The 17,629-nt window shown below is 43.1% G+C and overlaps 1 protein-coding gene and 1 long non-coding RNA gene across 2 annotated transcripts in view; one reads left to right on the top strand and one right to left on the bottom strand.

The window, feature by feature from the left end:
- CSMD1 (CUB and Sushi multiple domains 1) overlaps positions 1-17,629 on the top strand; it is a 1,871,580-nt gene that overhangs the window by 941,459 nt on the left and 912,492 nt on the right.
- On the bottom strand, positions 1,565-3,635 carry LOC140605427 (uncharacterized). The gene is made up of 3 exons (XR_012008088.1): positions 2,918-3,635; positions 2,627-2,792; positions 1,565-1,924 (listed from the first exon to the last, which is right to left on the bottom strand). It is a non-coding gene; the product is annotated as an uncharacterized lncRNA (long non-coding RNA).

Raw genomic sequence — 17,629 nt, 5'->3', positions numbered from 1 at the left:
GCTTGACCCCATTTGATTGAAAAATACATTTCCTATAAATTATTTATGTCGAAGGCAATGGGAAAATGTTCCTCCTTTAGAGATTCGTATTCATTTTGCAACATACAAAGTACGTGTTTTTTGGGGTCACGGGTCTATCTGTTTGTCTGTGCTCTTTTGTCTAGGAAACCAAAATGCCACATTTAAATTAAAACTTACTTTTTAAATAAGTTTGACTTTTAAAAGCACATTGCTTTTCATTGGGGTCGTTGTGCAGATTCTGTTTTACTTATTCTACAATCCTTGCGAACTCTCCTTTATTACCTCAACTTGGTCAATTTGTACCCGATGGTGTTTCACTTAGACATTTTGATATCCCCCTTTAAAGTTTCTCTCAAAACTCTGAATATCTCATATTTCCCTTCTTAAAATAGAGTCTGTATAATTTCATGGCAGACTGGTTAAGAGAATAAGGTGATTTGGTGCAATCTAATGCTTCTCCAACAAATGTGACCTTTGATTGCTTAGGATTCATCCTCCTGCTACACGATGCAAGCCTGATGAGCCCTCTCAACGAGCCGCTGTTGGACATGTTAGCATTTCCCATCTTTTGACTTTAATAAAGAAAAGCACCCAAGTCCGTGCGATTCGAAACCCTTTATCAATTCATAATAAAGATCTACATCTTGGAGGTTTTGATTTTCACGCATTGCCAGTTTTGGTGTAGTTGGAACCTGAGACGTCTGATGCACTGAGTGCATCATGTGGAAAGGAAGACTGCACCCGAAAATACCAAGAGCCTGCCCTCCGTGCATGCCTGGGTGGTTAGCAGAGAGGCTAGGCCCTCGGCGCACAGAGCTGGCTCTGCCTTCCGGAGAAGCCGGGGCCGCGGGGGGCAGCGTCCTCTCGCATCCCTCCTTTCTTTCTATTAGCAGGTGGGACAGGAGAGCCACCAAGCCAAGACCGCAGGTTCAGGTCTTGCTGTAAGTCAGACTCGGGCTTCAGTGTTGGCTTCACAACTCCGCAAGCTCGTGGACCTACGAGCAGATTTGCTCGCGGCAGGTCGCACATCTGTCTCTAAGGTGGAGGTGAGCACGGCGGGCCACGGTGGGCCCAGAGCCTCCTTGGATGGAGCGAACTGGGCAGGGGGGTGGCGGGGGGGCCCGCAGCACAGTGTCTGCAGCCTACAGGGATTTCTGGAGCTGGCTGCGTGCTCCTTGCTCGAAGAAACGGTCCCGTCCAAAGTTCAGATTCCTCCCTTTGAACACTGCAACCGTTTTGTCAAGTGAAAATGTTGTTGTTGAGCACAGTTTAGTTTCTAACTTGTTCTTCCTTTAAAAGGCCATTTGTGTCAAAGAAGTTGCAAATGTTTTGAAATAGAAAATGGCTCTTTCTTCTGCGATAGACTTTAAAAACCCGTGTCTTGTCTTTGCTGCAAACCTCTGTGACAATAAAAGCACATCCTAATAATATTGCTTTCGAAGAAATGTTAGAAACACAATGCAGGCCCCTATTTGATTTTGGCAACGTACTTGACCACAGTAAATCATTTTTAATATTCGCGGATATCACGTGTGTACACCATTCAGTTTCTTGGAGATCCATCTCCTACATGTGTGCAGATCACTATATTATTAATGATATACAGATTAGTAAAAAAAAATGTGGACACCATAGAATTGATACAACAATACAGATGCATTTATTTAGCAAATAGTGTTTGAGAACAAAGCATGTGCCAGAGATTGCGGTAGGTGCTAGTCTCTCGGTAGTGCTTTGCCAATTTGAGCATGTGCGGGAATCACCTGGGATCTTCTTAAAACGTAGATTGTGATTCAGTAGATATGGGGTAGGTGAGATTCTTAACTTGTGCCGAGCTCCCAGGTGATACAGATGCTGCCGTTCTGTGGTCCAGATGAGTCATGAGGGTGCAGAGTGTGGGTGGCTGAAAGCACAGTTGACAATAAGAGAAGTAGAGTCATGACTAATTAAGTTTCAACTGTGGAATATACTTTATTGTACACTACATCCTCGGACCTTATCTTATAACTTGGACCAACATCTCCCTATTTGACCAACGTCTGCCTATTTACCCCAACCCCAGAGACAACCCTTCTACCTCTGCCTTCCGGAGTTCGACTTTTTGTTCTGTTCCGTTTCGCTTTGCTTTCTTTGGGTTTCCCGTACAAGCGAGACCATACAATATTTGTCCTTCTCTGCCTGGCACACTACTTAGCATGATGCCCTCAAGAGCCATTCCTATCATTGCAAAAGGCAGGATTCCCTTCTTTTTTAAGGCTGAATAATGTTCCATTGCACACATAAAGCCCATTTTTCTTCCTTTATCCACTCCTCGGTTGACGCACACTTAGCTTGTCTTGGCTACTGTAAATGATGGTGCAGTGAACGTGGGGGTGAGGCTATCTACTCCAGACAATGATCTCACCCCTTTTTCTGCCTTTGCTATCTTACTGGCTGTTGTGCCATGAAGATCAGTGGAGGACACTGAATTCACCAAATGTATTTGACCACGAAACCTTTCTTTTCAGAGGGGTATAGGTTAACGTGCAGGAACATGGGTGTGAATAAGGCTGTGCTTCTTGAGGCAGTGCAGACACCGACCTGCCTTAGCTCTGTTGGTACTTACCTTGCATTTGCACTTTAGGCTGAGAGCGACTTGATGCTGGCATGCTGTTTCCCCTCACGATGGCTTCAGTCCATTTCGTCTGTCTAGAAAGGCTTCTCTTCTGTCTTGCCAGGAAAGCCCTTGTAATCCTTAACAGTTGAGCTCTTCTCGTCCAAAGGGACCTGGCCTTGGATGAAGAAAGGTGATAGGTTAACCGTTGTGCCCTTTCCCTTGGAGTTGGATGATTTGGGTTAGTTATTCAGACTCCTGGTTTTTGCTTCCTGACTATAAAATAAGGTCAATGATGCTCACCTTGCTGGCGGAGGTTAAAATATCGGTCAGGATCTATCACTGTCCATAGTACAGAGGTGCCTGATAAACTATATCCATTAGTGATCATCACGCTGTGTATGAAAAATGACAAATCAGCAATAGAGGTAACGAGGTGTCATCAGCGCTGGAGGAGAGAGAAGCAATTCCCTAGTCAGGTCATCAAAGAACATTTCACAGAAAAGTTGGTTTTTGACCTACACCCTGAGAGTAGAAAGGGTCTGGATAGAAAACGTGTGTGGGTATTTTAGGCACAGGCTGTGTAACATAAAAAGTACAGATACGGAGAAGCACAAGAAATATTTGGGTGATAAGAAAGAAAGCAATCCACTGGTTTTGATGGAACAAAACCAAATAATTTCATTTTTGATGGCAAGCTCTACTTTTTCTTGATAAAATGTTCTTTGTGTCCTAATATCTGCTGATAGAAGGAAAACAGTGCTTCAGGAAAATGTTAGTAGGTTGGATGGATTGTAAAAGAAGAAGGGAGAGATAATAAACAGTTACAAATGCCTGTGAATAGGACACTTAAAATTTGTCAGACCATGTAACACGGAATCAGAAAGACAAAGGAAAGAGGTGGCGTTCTCCGTAGCCAGTACGGTTGGATGCTGGGCTTTACCAAGGGCCGTGCAGAGCTATTTCAGCTTTCAGCTTGTGCTGGGAACTCACTGCCAACCCAAATGTCAAGGACTCATGGTTGTGAAGTTTGGCTGCAGATGTCTGGGTGTGTCCAAGGATGTCCATTTGAACCAGCATTCTGGAAGAGGTTGAGGGAACTGAACTTTTTAGAACCATGTGAGTGATGCCTGTAGAAAGCTTGAGGCTCATAGCTGGAGGGAGGGCAGTTACGGAGCTCTCGGCTGCCCTCCCTCTGCTTGCCCCTCATCATCCTGCCACCACAGAGCACTGCCTGGTTTAAAACAGAAATGCTCTTGGAGGATCTCCTCAGGCAGCGTGTGTCCCAGATGACCCGAGGGACCCTGTTCGTTTCAGCAGATAGCTCCCAGCAGTGGGATTCTGGATTTGGGGGTGGACTCTGCGTAAAGAAGTAGGAGAAGCAGCAGAACCTCAAGACACCACAAAGGGCTGTGGTGAAGGTCTGCATTAACCTGGAATGAGACTATAACAAGGGAAACTTGAGGCTGGAGTTAGTAAAAAGGGGGAAAAAATCATCTAGTTAATGCAGAAAGATTTGAAATGTTCAAAGCAGGAAAGCATGATGAATTGGAGAAGAAAAAAATTATTTGGTGGCCAGACAGACCCAGGGAAGACTCTCAGCTTTCAGAAAGCGTGTGTGGTAAGAATGCTAAAATCTATCTTGTGCAGCTTTTATGAGTGTATAGATTAGTTTTATGAACAACTTTGTTGGGGCGGAATAGTTTTTCTCTATCCTTCAAGATTTCTCTGGCTGGTCTTAAAAATAAATTGACATGAGACAGATCAATAGGAGAAAGTCCAATTTAATCACATATATATGATGAATCCACATAAACATAAGAGATTCCAAAAATAGGCATCATGAGATATAATTTTCATTCTGATCTCGTGGGGGTCTGGGGCTTCAAGGGAAAGAAGGCAATTCACAGGAAGAAAGGAGACAGTATGTGTCTGTTAAACAGATGTTTGCTGGGCCACACAAAACAGTGGGGCAGAGACAGGACTTGGATCAGCAGGCCTTGCCGGGCTGCCCCCTGCCCCCCGCCCCTAGTTCCTGTAATACTGTGGTTATCTGTGGTGATAGCAATCCTGGGGAGCAGGATCTCTATCTAAATTATTTTAGGCGGTTAGTCAGAGTAGGGGAGTAGCAACGAGAAAACTTGTGGAATTTCTGTTTCTTAAAAACAATCACACTAAAATAACCCACACGCCCGTGACATATGCAATTTGGGATGGCACGTTCTGTTCCCCTACAGCTTCAAATACTAGAATGTAGCCACTACCCGACATGGAGAAACCGCTAGTGTTTGCAAGAAGAGCAAGCAAGCAAGCAGAGTTACGTGCACTTTTCTTCCAACTGTTGACACATTGCTATGGACAGTTTTAAGCAGTGATTCCCTTCAAAAATATGTGTGAGTGCACGTGTGTGCATGTGTATGTGTTAGACCCAACAAGAAGGTAGTTGTGCATATGTTTACTTTCTAATAAAAAAAGAAAAAAAAAAAACAAAGTGTAAGTTTACTTTCTCATAAAAAAATTTAAAAAAGTGCAATATGTAATCTTAATGAATGGAAACAGATATGCCTGCTTGAAAAACCATTTATTCTCAGCAAATGTGCCTTGTTGACGATGGGGGAATATCCTAAAGCATAAAATGGGACTTTAATTTATAACACATCAGTGCTTCCTTGGTACCTTCTAATTTGCCACCAGCTGTGAGGAGGGACAAGGAAGGTTCCATTTGCATCCATCATGCCGCATCCCCAACTTTGGAGCAGCACAGGATCTATGGCGTAATTTTTCATAAGGTCACACCTGAGTACCATAAAAGCTGCAGTGTTTTCAGAGCTGAGAACATGGATATAGTCATAAAAAGGAAAAAAAAAAAACTGGTCAGAGCAACCGTATGGGTCAGTTATTACCTCTGTGTTTGGATAGTCCACATCCCCGCCATCATCACCCAATTCTAATTCTTGTTATTTTTGTCAGTTCTCTGTGAATGAAACTAAAAGCTGAGAGAGATAGAGTGAGAGACAGAGAATATTAATTTCCCATCCATCCAGGCTTCCTTTTCCCTCGGGGCTTCCTCCCTGCTCCCCTCTCTCCCTTGCCCATCCGGTCCTGTCCTTCCATTTAGGCCTCTCTTGCAGGCCCATTTGTGCCCCCGAGCATGCGTGCTACCTACCACACTGGACCCTGACCCAAGAAAGTGCCATGGTTTTTGAGAAAAGATTTGACAATTTGTTCAAATCCAACGCTAGCCATATTTTTGTTCTAACTGAAAAATTAAAGGATCAGCTCGTTTTATTTTTTCTCAATGTACCTAGTTGAAAATCACAACACTTCTGAGTCCTGTGATTCAAAACGAGCCGGTCATTGTTTAGTGCCATCTTCCATCATAGAAACCCACGCCAATGTGTCTCTCTATCTAGCTGTGTCCTCTTATAACCAAAGGGAGCACCTGCTTTGAGACGGGACGTGTGTTTACATTGGAAAATGACTCCCTCGTAGTCTACATTTTCTTGCTGGCAGGTGATCAGAAATCGGCTCAGGACACCGGGTGCATGTGTGAAATTTTAGTGAGAACATCAATCTGGCATCTGAAGTCAGGCTTGCCCCTGGTTTTGAGGTGTTGTTTCCCTGCACGGATCATGTTTTGCAAAGATGCTAGTAGCCTAGCTCTGTACCTGGCACCGGGAGAGCGGTGAGGACGGTAGTCACGGTCACTGTGGCCACTGCGATCCTCCACTTTCCCTTTCCCTCTCTCTGTTCCTCTGTGAGCTTCTCCCTCACTCAGCTCCCACCGGGTGTGCAGTACCTTCCCTCTGTCTTTGGAACCTCAAGGTCACCCTAGTGTTGTGTTCTGGGCTCCGTGGACAGCACCTTGCTGTCCTTAATGTGGTCCTTTTAAAAATAGTACTTTTGGGGACGCCTGGGTGGCTCAGCGGTTGAGCATCTATCTGCCTTTGGCTCAAGATGATCCAGGATCGAGTCCCGCATCGGGCTCCCTGCATGGAGCCTGCTTCTCCCTCTGCCTGGGTCTCTGCCTCTCTCTCTCTCTCTCAATCTCTGTGGGTGTCTCTCATGAATAAATAAATAAAATCTTTAAAAAAAATAGTACTTCTTAATGACGGGGTGTGCTTCTCAGTTATACATCAGATCTAAACGACGTACGGATCATTTTTGGTGACTCAAGACTCTGCTCCTTTACAGAATATTTACTAATAGTAATAGTCATAAAAAGAGTGAAGGTCTGTGTGCTGACTCGGTGTACGGAGCAGGGTCGTAAAGGCTTCCCGTATGTTGGCTCCCTGAATCCTACACACTGCCCTTGATGCCTGTGAAGTTATCCATCCTACTTGGCTGATGAGGAGACCGAGACGCAGAGAAATTCTGCAAATGGCACTATGCCGTCCAGCGGATTTACATCTGGGCACGCAGACTTCATCATAGGTCGTGGTGAACTTTCACCAGCTTTATATTCGGGGAAGCCTGGAGATAAAATCAAAGCAGCCTCAGCGTCCCCTGTAGTGCGTGCCCGGCAACGTGCTGACCCGCTGAGAAAGGCTCCACGCTCCGGCTCTTCCTGTGTTTGCCACGCGCCTGTGTGCAGCTCGGAGGTTCTTCTCTGCACATTTGCTGAATGAATAACGTCCTAAATGACCAAGTAGTCTTCACTGAGGGGACTCTGCGAATCGCAGACACGGGGGCAGGGGACCCCTGAAAGACTTTGTGAGGTGTGCGGCGCTCGTCTAGTGTAGCAAATTTCAAGTGTAAAAATGTAGTCACGTGTTCTGGAAAGTCGTTTTGAAAGATTTAGGTAAAGAAGGTTTCGTGTCCTCCACTGGGGACACTGTGGGTTCTACATTCCTGGGGTGCCTACGTGTAGGCCATCGTGTTCACTGGTCTCTCGACATTTCAGTGAAATGCGTCACATGAATGGTGGGCGCTGGGGGTAAAGTCGCCACGTGGGATGTGCGGCTGGGGGAGGTTAGAGTTGTGCACACGGCGCTTTGACGTGCAGGGGCCCTGGGTGTGGGTGGTCGCGTGGACCCAGATGAGGGGCACCATGTGGTCCTGAACGGGAAACCTGGGGAAATGCACAGATGCTTTGGGGCAGGGCGGCCGTGGGGAGGTCAGCCGTGAGGCTGCTGGGGCAGGGGCTCGCGGCCTCGGGCCTGGTGAGGAGCCTGCCCGCACTCGACGGGCCCGGGAGCTCACCAGGCCTTCAGGCCTTGGCACAGCCCTTCGGGAGACAAATCTAGGGAGAGAAGAACCTATCATATTATTTGCATTTGGACAAAAAAAAAAAAAATAGGCAGAGAGTAGTGAATTTTTCTTTAGGGGGAAGAAAAAAAGATTAGACGACGTTAGCATATATGAGCAGAAGGAAGGTATCCTGGGGAGTAACTAGGAGGGAATTAGCTGGCGGAGGGTCACGTGGGGTCAGAGAAAGGGGCAGACCAGCACAAGGGGCCCGTAGTGCCCGCGCGGCCTCCCAGGCACACATCCCTGCATTCTGCGGGCATGTGCGAGGCCGGGGCCTCTCTGGGCGGAGGACGGGGGGCTGTGTGCTCCCAGGAAAGCCCCACATAGGAAAGCCAGTGCCAGTGTGAAGCTCGGGAGCAGCCTGGGGCTATGCACACCCCGGGCGGCCGCACGGCCCTTGCAGCCCTTGCCCGGGTCCACGTCAGGTCATTTACTGGAAGACGCTTTACTCACTGGACAGGCTATGGGACCGTGGAACCAATTCTATACGTAAGAAAACGTAGAAAGGAGACAACGGAGAGGAGTCAAGGCCCCATTGTGATACCCGGTGTGAATCGCCTGGGAAGCCTCCTCCCCAGTTTCGAGGTTTTGACTCCGGCTGAGGATGTAGGTACATCATTCGAGGCAAGTGGTCTTTTCGGAGCCTGGCTTTGTGTTTCCTGGTTTATGGGAAGGCGCCTGCGATACAAGTAGCCCTTAAGATTCAGGTAGTTTCTACAGGGCCTGAGTCTGCTCGAGCTGCTGTGACAAGGTGCCACGGACAGGAAGGCTCCTACAGCACAGGAACGTATTTCTCACACTTCCAGAGGCTGCGAGGCCAAGACCAACGTGCAGGCCAGTTAGGTTCCTGCTACATCCCTCCTCCTGGCTTGCAGAGAACTTTCTTTGCTCCCCGTGTCCTCACCAGTAGGGGCGTGGGGTTGAGAAGCGTCATCTCTCCTGCTCCCGAAGACACTAATCCCAGGCGGATGGCCGCAGCCTCATGACCTCCGTTACCTTCCAAAGGCTCCACCTCCTAATGGCATCACTTTGGGCATTAAGGCTTCCACTTATGAATGGGGCAGAGGGGGGTCGCACATTCACACTTCCCTTGAGTTAATTACAAGTTGGGTAACCGCCTTTTCCATCAGGCTTTCCCACCACGTGGATGCTTCCTTGAAATTTTATCAGTATCTGCATCACACCTTGAGTACCCGTCCGGGTAAAATAATACGTGGCTGGCACCTCTGCTGCCATAGGCAGAGCCGTGAGATCACAGTCTGCTCCCAGGAAAGGAGATGCCCTAGGAGGGCCTAACGCGTGGCGTAAACTGTTGAGATGTTGCCGGGCCTGTGCCTGAGTGTGCGTGAACATCTGCCTGCGGTTCTACAGTTTGAGGAGGGATGGAAGTGCCATATTTCAATGAGTAAGTCAACCATCCGCTGTCACCGTCTGCTGCTCAGATACTGCTGTGCGCATCTGGAAGAGACTTCTTGGGGCCCAGGTGTTACACACTAGTGTGTGTGTGTGTGTGTGTGTGTGTGTGTGTGTCTTCCTCATCTCCTAATCGTTGTGAAGAGCAAGCTTCCAGGAGGCACTTTCAAAGCAGTGGAACCTGTGGCTAGCAGTCAGACGCGTATTAGGACATTAATTCCCTATCCGCTCGCTGCTCCTGTATTGTGTCCCTCTCATTAGGGCTAATGACAGCTCTGAGAAGGCACCCGGAGCAGGCCAGGCCTCCGGAAATAACGAGGCCTCCAAAACGGGTAGCTCCTTCCCCCCGAAAGCATTAGGCCTGCGATGCACTCATGTAATATACTTGGGATACATCTTTTCCACCAATATCAGAGTGTTCAATTAGTGATAATTAGAGACCAGCTGGGCAAGAGTAATTTCAATACCACAGCAAAGAGGGCGAGTGTTGCGCACGACTTTTCATTCAAATGACTTCCCCACAAGCAGGACTACGTCTATTCATTAGTCCCTAGGAGGGTCTCTATTTTTCAGACCCTTTGCCAAATTCACATGTGTGTGCGGCCTGCTGCATTCGCGAGTGTATTGAAATATTTAAAATTACAGACACGTTCATGAGTTTCTCGCAATAATGCCTTTATTGGTAGGTAGGTTCCAAGAGGGTGAATAGGAAGAATATGAGTTGAATAAATCTATGAATGATGAATATTTTATACATGAGAGGTAAAAATTATATGTGCTTAGGAAACAAAGACTGAAGTGAGGAGAGAGACGTGTAAACAGTCGGCGTCCTGGGGAACGTGAGTTCACGGGGGGGCGGAAGCTCGCGCTGCTGGGATTGCCCACGCGAGTGGGACCCCGGGCCGGGCCGTCCCAGAGGGCGGATGTGTGTCGCTGGTAACACCAGTTGTGCTGCAGAAAGGCGGTTTCTTCCCCAGAGAGGAAGCTTTGCTCGAGGGAGGGCTTCCTCTCATTTTTGCTATGCCCATGAGCTTCTCGGTCAACGGTTCTTTGATGACGGAGCTGGTTGGCACAAAAATCCAAATTTACAGCTGCCTTCTTTAGCCTTTGTTGGGTGCCCTGCCTATGGGGGAAGCGGCGATATAAGATGAACAAGGAAGAGTCGGGTGTCCACGCGACTTCCTTGGCCATCACGGGAGTGCGCTGGATCCAGAGACCAGTTACCATCCTTTGTGTTTATTGAATTTATTCATAATCTGTGCTTACGATTTACATCTAGTTACTTGTTTGAACAAAACACATGCAGAATAATATAATGAAATAGAAAATGAAAGCCAGGAGGAGTGAATTAATTAACTATAAATGGAGATTAATAGAATCACGGAGACCAAAATTAATATTTAATTTTTATTTTCCAGGCATCTATAGCAAAAAAAAAAAAAAAAAAAGTTGGCAATTTACCACACTCTCATTAGCAGAAAAAAAGAAGTTTTCAAAATTCTCTCAAGAGTGGCAAAGGTGTTTGTTTGTTTGTTTTAGTGCTACTTGAAAATGAAATTTCACCTGGGTCTAGTTTTCTTTTCTTTTTTTTTTTTTTTATGTGAAACCTAGCACTTTTCATGAAATGTCCTAGCCTGTTACCAGTTATTTTCTCTGGGAAGTAATTCCAGTTAGAACCATACTTAGTTTAGAGCTTAATGTTAACAAATAATCTCTTCTCTATACTTGGTAGTTACAAAAGGTCTGTGAGATAAACCTAGTATTTTTTTCCTTCTAGATTTTTATGTAGATATTTTTATTTCAAATACACATCTTTATATTATATATATGATTATTCCATTAACAAGATCCCAGAGGAATAAAAATATTTAATGTTCTGAACAGGAGAGTGTGGAATTCAATTTAAAATTACCCATGAGTTTCCCTCAAAGTAATTTTAAGTCAAGTCCGAGTCATCCCAGACAATTTGGAGAAAAAGAGACACACACACACGCACGCACACACCCCTAAGTTTATACATTCCCTTCCTTCGTAAGATTTACTTTGCATCTTCTATTTTAAGTCTCTGTGTTTGGTCCGACAGGATATCCAGAGAGAAACGAGGCACGATTTGTCTTCAGGGAATCCATAGTCTAGTTGGACCATCTTGTAGGAATTACTACAGTAGGTAGAATGTAAAATGCGATAACGTATCCTTAGAAAGATAATGAATACTAACTGATTGTAATTTAGATGACATTGCAATTTGGAGAGTGGGTTCATTTTAATCATCAAATTTGATTTCCGGATTTTGTAAGGTAGAAATTAGGATGAAAGGAACAAAATAAAAATCCAGGTGGGAAAATGATGGAGGGAAAGAGGATAGGAACCCTCCCTAAACTCCTTGTAAACACACCCAGATACTCACACTCTCACACTCAGACTCACATGGTGCCTGAATGACTGATGATTAGACGGGGCTGTATGTAAAACCCTGGCTGACCGATCCTATATCCACCCTGCTGTTGACGGAAATTGCAAGAAATGTGAATGGCCTCACTCTAACGTTGCAGAACATTCATCTTTATTGAAGAGCTTGTTTAAATCCAGTTGTGGCAGGAATTGCTCACCTAGAGTATCAGGAAGTGCTCATTGTACGTACGGTTAGGCGTGATGTCAACAGTTACCAGCTGCTCCCCTCCCCCTTGAGAAATAACTCTGGTGATGAAGATGATCTTCTGTTTAAACAATGTGGAGACTAAAATGTGCTTCTGCCTTTCTGTGTCCTTGGAAGGACGCAGTTGTAAATATTTGTACTGGTCTCTTGTGGAGCCATATTCCATTTTTCAGGCGCTTTATTATTTGGTATAAAATCAGCACAGAATGTATAAACTGTGTAATTGAGGCCAAACAATCAATTAACGGAGCTTTAATTTTTCTTATATAACTGGAAACAAAATCCATGTAGTTGGCAATTATTCTTCCCTAATAATATTTGGCCAAATCTTAAAGCTAGATTCTAAAAGCATTTTTAAACAATAGTGTAAAAGTTGAAAGTTTTCTTAGTCATGGTGAAAAGAGTAAGGGCTTTGAAGTCAGACAAATCCCAATTCAACCACTTAGGCAAGGTATTTAATGGAGCTGAAATTAATTTTATTTTCCTCGCTCTCTAAGGAGATCATCTACTTAGACCAAGTTCATTTATTAATTAACTCTGTTTTAGTGTTACCTAATTTTTCTGGGCTGTGCATAATGCCCTTGCCCTCATGGACTTTGCAATCTATAAACATATATAAAAGAGCAGTGACTACAAATTATAATAGAAGCCCTGAATGAAGCAGGGTGAAACAAGAAACGGAAGTCATCTGGCCAGACAGCTTCCAGGGAGTGGGGAAAGCAGGAGGTTTGGGGAGACACAAAGGAAGCAGGGAAAGATTCAGAGGAGCCCCGTTCGGATGAGTCACATCAGTCCTTGAAAGCAATTAGTCCATGCTTTCCGGACAGACAGACAGAGAAGAGCTGAAGGGGTTCACCATCCCTAGACTGGCTTTCCATGAAATGTAGAAGGGAGTTCCTCAGGATGCTCCTTAGTAACAGGAAAACAGATGAAAGTTTAAAACTCACTGGAAAAGTCAGTTATTCCTCAATAAAACTGAGGATAAAAAGGAAAAGCAATTAATCTACAAGGGTCACCTGCGTGTCTCCCTCTTCACTGGAAAATGAAGGTAAACTGTTAAATTGTGAAGGTCAGAGGTAGATACATCGGTGGGTTACTGGGTCTTCCAGAGCATCAGTTCTGGGCAGAGCACCACCGTGCCAGCCATGGGTTCCAGGGTCGACCTGTCACTGTGTGTCAGTTCACTCAGTGTCCCTCCCTTGCCCACACCTTTCATGGCTATAAGATAGAGAGATGATGGAGCCCACTGGAACTGGGCATTGATTGGCTGGCAAGCCTACCCAGCACTTTAAAAAAATAAGCACAAATCATTTTCTGGGGTCTGAGATCCCCCTACATCTGAGGGCTCTCAAGGATGGGACTCTGACGTGGAATATGCAGTTCCGGCGCATTGAGTGGCTCAACGCTTTGTGCTTAACTGAAATCTACTCATGCAAAATATGAGAAATAAAATCCACAAAGATCTGATTGAGCAAGTAGTCCATGGATTTAAATATACAACACAAAATAGAATGCGAACCCTTATCTGTATCTCTGTCCGTATATATGCTTGTTATATATATAAACATATAAATATATACTTTATATATATGGCAAATTCAGAATACATAATAGATATAATATTATAAATAATTTCGCTTATTAACACATTTCAATAAAAACAAAAGTCAGGTAAAATATTTGGCCAATTAGATATTTTGCATAAAACTACTGAAGGATCAAAAAAACATGATAAAATACACCAGATTTTATCACCATAATACAGCAAATATTAGGAGTTACATTTTTCTTATCTCAAAAGTAATTTGACAAGAATCCAAAAATGGTATATACTATCTTGCCCTAAATCTTAGTCCTTAAAACTATACTAAATTAGTCCGAAACACTAAAAGACAACTTATGGGCAAAGCTATTGTTATGTTATTTTTAATGATAATTATGCGATGTAAATGTGTAAGTTATAGAAAATCTAGGGGCACCTGGGTGGCTCAGTCAGTTAACCATCTGCCTTTGGCTCAGGTCATGATCTCAGGGTCCTGACATCAAATCCCCATGTGGGGCTCCCAGCTCAGTGGGGAGTCTGCTTCTCCCTCTACCCCTCCCCACTGCTTGTGTTCCCTCTCATATTCTTTCTTTTTCAAATAAATAAAATCTTAAAAAAAAAAAGAAAAATATCTTTTTGGAAGTCTTTCACCATCTGTACAACAACACTAATAAATGAGGGTCATGTCTTAAGGTTCTCCTATGGAGATTAAATGAGCTGATAGAAAATCTTGGGACAGTGGATACTCCAGAAAGTCTTGGCCACGTTAAACGGGGCTGGTCAGTGATATACAAGCTCACTGTAGCCGTGTAATTACTGCTAATGCAGATCCCGCTTTGTTTTCCTTGTTCTTAATTGGAGAGCTTGAGAAGATCGACAAGAGCTTGTAATAGTATATTTTGACTTTATTCAACAAATATTTATTAACTGTTATGTGTTAGTAACTCTTCTACACCCTGGAGACAGGTGCATCATTAAACAACAGGGAAAAAAAACTTTCCCTGAGGTGTTTCACACTAATGAATAATACACAACTTGAAAATAACTCAAGTGTCTTCACCAGCGTTGTACTGTTTACCTTCCCGGTTTAGTAATTAAAGAAGCACTGACCATATGAGAAAAATTTATGAGTTGACTCTGACAGATAAGAGTAATCTAGGAAGATAAGTTTTTAATAATTTAAAAATATATATCATTTAAAGTATTCACGAAACCAGTATATAAATGATTAAAAAATAAGCACAAATCATTTATTATTTAAAATCTTAGGTTATGCATCATTGCTATAGAGTTTCTACTCTGTACTTAGTGAATTTTCTCTGCTAGGAACTTACTAGACTCAGGCAAAAAAAAAAAATCTAGCAGGTGAACTATAGATTTATAACAGTACATATTAAATAAATCTCTCACTTTCATTCTCAAGTCAAATGATCAATAAAATGTCCTGCTAATACCCCAGAGCCACCCAGGGGTAGGGGTCCCTGCATGTTTAATCAGGACATACTGTGGCAACGTGCCAATCATACATATGGCATGTAAACATAAATATTGCATTTCAAATCATTAAAACAAGGTTTTTTATCTAACATTATGAAGTAAACTTCCCTGAAAAGCTTTATATTTGCCCAGATTTTAAATATGTAGCTCATTTTAAACATTGCAAATAAGTCCAGCCATGAACACTTTAGGTAGAGAAAATCCTTGTTTCTTAACAAAGGCTGGTTGGGATCGGTTCTATCTAAATATGAAAATTTCATTGTAATGGCCAATCAATCGGATAGATTTCCAAACTATATCAGTCAATATGGTCTGGGGCTGATTCCACCGTAAATCTGGTAATACGCGTTGCCTTATCGCGTACGTCCACAAATAGCTGTTTGTAAATGACAGACTTGCCAACCCATTGAAAGACATTCCCTGTTTTTTAAGCCGTTGAATGCTTTCACCAAATAATGAGTGTTTATTATGAGCAAGGGTTATTATTATGAAGAGAAATGTATGCTTGTCGCAAGTTGTGAATGCAAACATTTAAATATTTTGAGAGGACTAAATGAATAAGTACTATACAGTATTTCCTTTTTTATTGCTGAAATGGTTTTTGCGGCTTTACCATATTTTAATAAATAGCCGTGTTCTATTCTTTGCACATACTAGTTTGAAAATCTGCTTCCGGTGCAAATAAAATACAGACTTAATTTCCCTACCTGAAAACAAGCTACATATTTGATTCTATTTCTTTCAACTCATCAGACAAATAATGTTTGAGGGATAAGAGGAATGAAAAACCCAGAGCTTGCCTGGTTTGAAAATTAAAAGTCAAGGAAAAATAACTAGATGTATTTTTTTTTAAGATTTATTTATTTGGAAAAAAAAAAAAAAAAACAAAACATGCAAGCACAGGAGAGTCTGGGGAGAGGCAAAGGGAGAGAATCTCAAGTCGAGTCCATGCTGAGCGTGGAGCCCATTGCCAGGCTCCCTCCACCAGCCTTGAGGTCACGACCTGAGCTGAAATCAGATGCTTAACAGACTGAGCCATCCAGGCACCCTATGACTAGATATTTTTAATTTAAATGTTTTTGTAAAACACTTTGGACTCTTAGCTAACTTGTGTATGACTGTGATACACAAGACACAAATATAAAACCATATATAAAATACATATAAGACCACAGCTGATTTTTGGGAAGAAGCTACTAATTCCCAATCCACTCCAAATTGGATGATTTAAATAAACGCATGACTGAAATATTCATTGACCTTAGAAAATAGTAAAATGCTTCCTATTAGACCTTTGTTTCCAATGCCAATGACATTGTGATGTAATTAAGACATTGAATTTAAAGAATCAAATACTATAGTGATAGTTTTTCCGTTTCCATTATTCCTGTTTTCCTTTTTCTTTTTTCCTTAATTCTAGAATGAAAAAGCGTTCCGTAGTTTTCAGAAGTGCATTTCTACTTACACAGGAATCATTTGTTGAGTTGGGTGCTATTTTTAAAAGATAACTTCAGGAGCATTATAAGATATTTTCAAAGAATTTTTGTATTATGCATATGCTTCACTAGCAGGGCGTGACAGGTCACAAATGGAGGTAAATATATGAAAGTTAAATATTCTTTTGAAAATAGTCTAACTAGCCGCAAGCAGGTTGTGGCCAATTGAAGGAAATGCAAATCCCTCTGTGCAGATGGGAACATTTCTAAGCAGGGTCAGGAGGGAGGTGCAGCCCCCAGGGCACATCCTCCAGGCCCAGGGGGCCCATGGGGAGCTTTGTATGGGGCAGGCTGGAGGCGGAGTCCTTCATTCAAAGTATTTTCAGGCAAAGTATTAAGGACTTATTTGAATTTTATTCCCATCAGTTCCCATCTGCCAAGAAAATATGGTTGCAAGACATAGACTTGCTGTAAAACACCTGTCATCATCAAATAACACTTTTCCACGACCTGCTTGGAAAGTGAGTTTTCAGAGAAAAATAAAAAGTTAAGCATGCAGGAAATAAGACTCACCTGAGTTTTCCACTTAAGCATTGTGAATAATTTCTATTTTATTTTTGTTTGTTTATTATTTTTTCCCACCCATTCCCTAGTTTGGTCATAGCACTGGTTTTCCTACTTTGTATATTGGTGGGATTTTATTTCTTTGCTATTTAACATAATGGTGAGATGAGTGCCACCACGTATGTATAAAGACTCAGAGTTTTTTTTCATGACATTCCTAAACATGGGTGAGACATTGAATATGTACATTTTATATGGTTTTAATTGGTGCTGTGCGTTTACTCCCACAAGAAGTATTTTAAAGAACCTGCTGGCAATACCCGTGCTAATACCGGTTATAATCAGTTGCTGTTTTTACTATCAAATGTGAAATACCTTATATAAATGGCTTAGTAATGCATTAAAAAATGTCATTTTATAAATATGAATAGCAACAGAGAGCCCCAGTGGGCAGTGTGTGCTCACACTCACTCGCTTTGAGAACATGTTTGTACAGAAAGGCAGAAACAAAACCTCCTTCTGGGGGGCGGGGAGGGGAGGAGAACAGAAAAAGCCAAGGAAACTCGGGTACAGAGACCTAAGGTCGTGTTGAGTCTCCAGTCATCACACAACTTGCCACCGTGCTTTCTGTCTGTAGGAAAGAACCTTTGCAGGGG

Source organism: Canis lupus, chromosome 15, assembly GCF_048164855.1.
Source record: "Canis lupus baileyi chromosome 15, mCanLup2.hap1, whole genome shotgun sequence".
NCBI classification, from domain to species: Eukaryota; Metazoa; Chordata; class Mammalia; order Carnivora; family Canidae; genus Canis; species Canis lupus.
The sequence above is the reverse complement of the archived record's forward strand: the minus strand, read 5'-3'. Positions and strand labels throughout refer to the sequence as shown.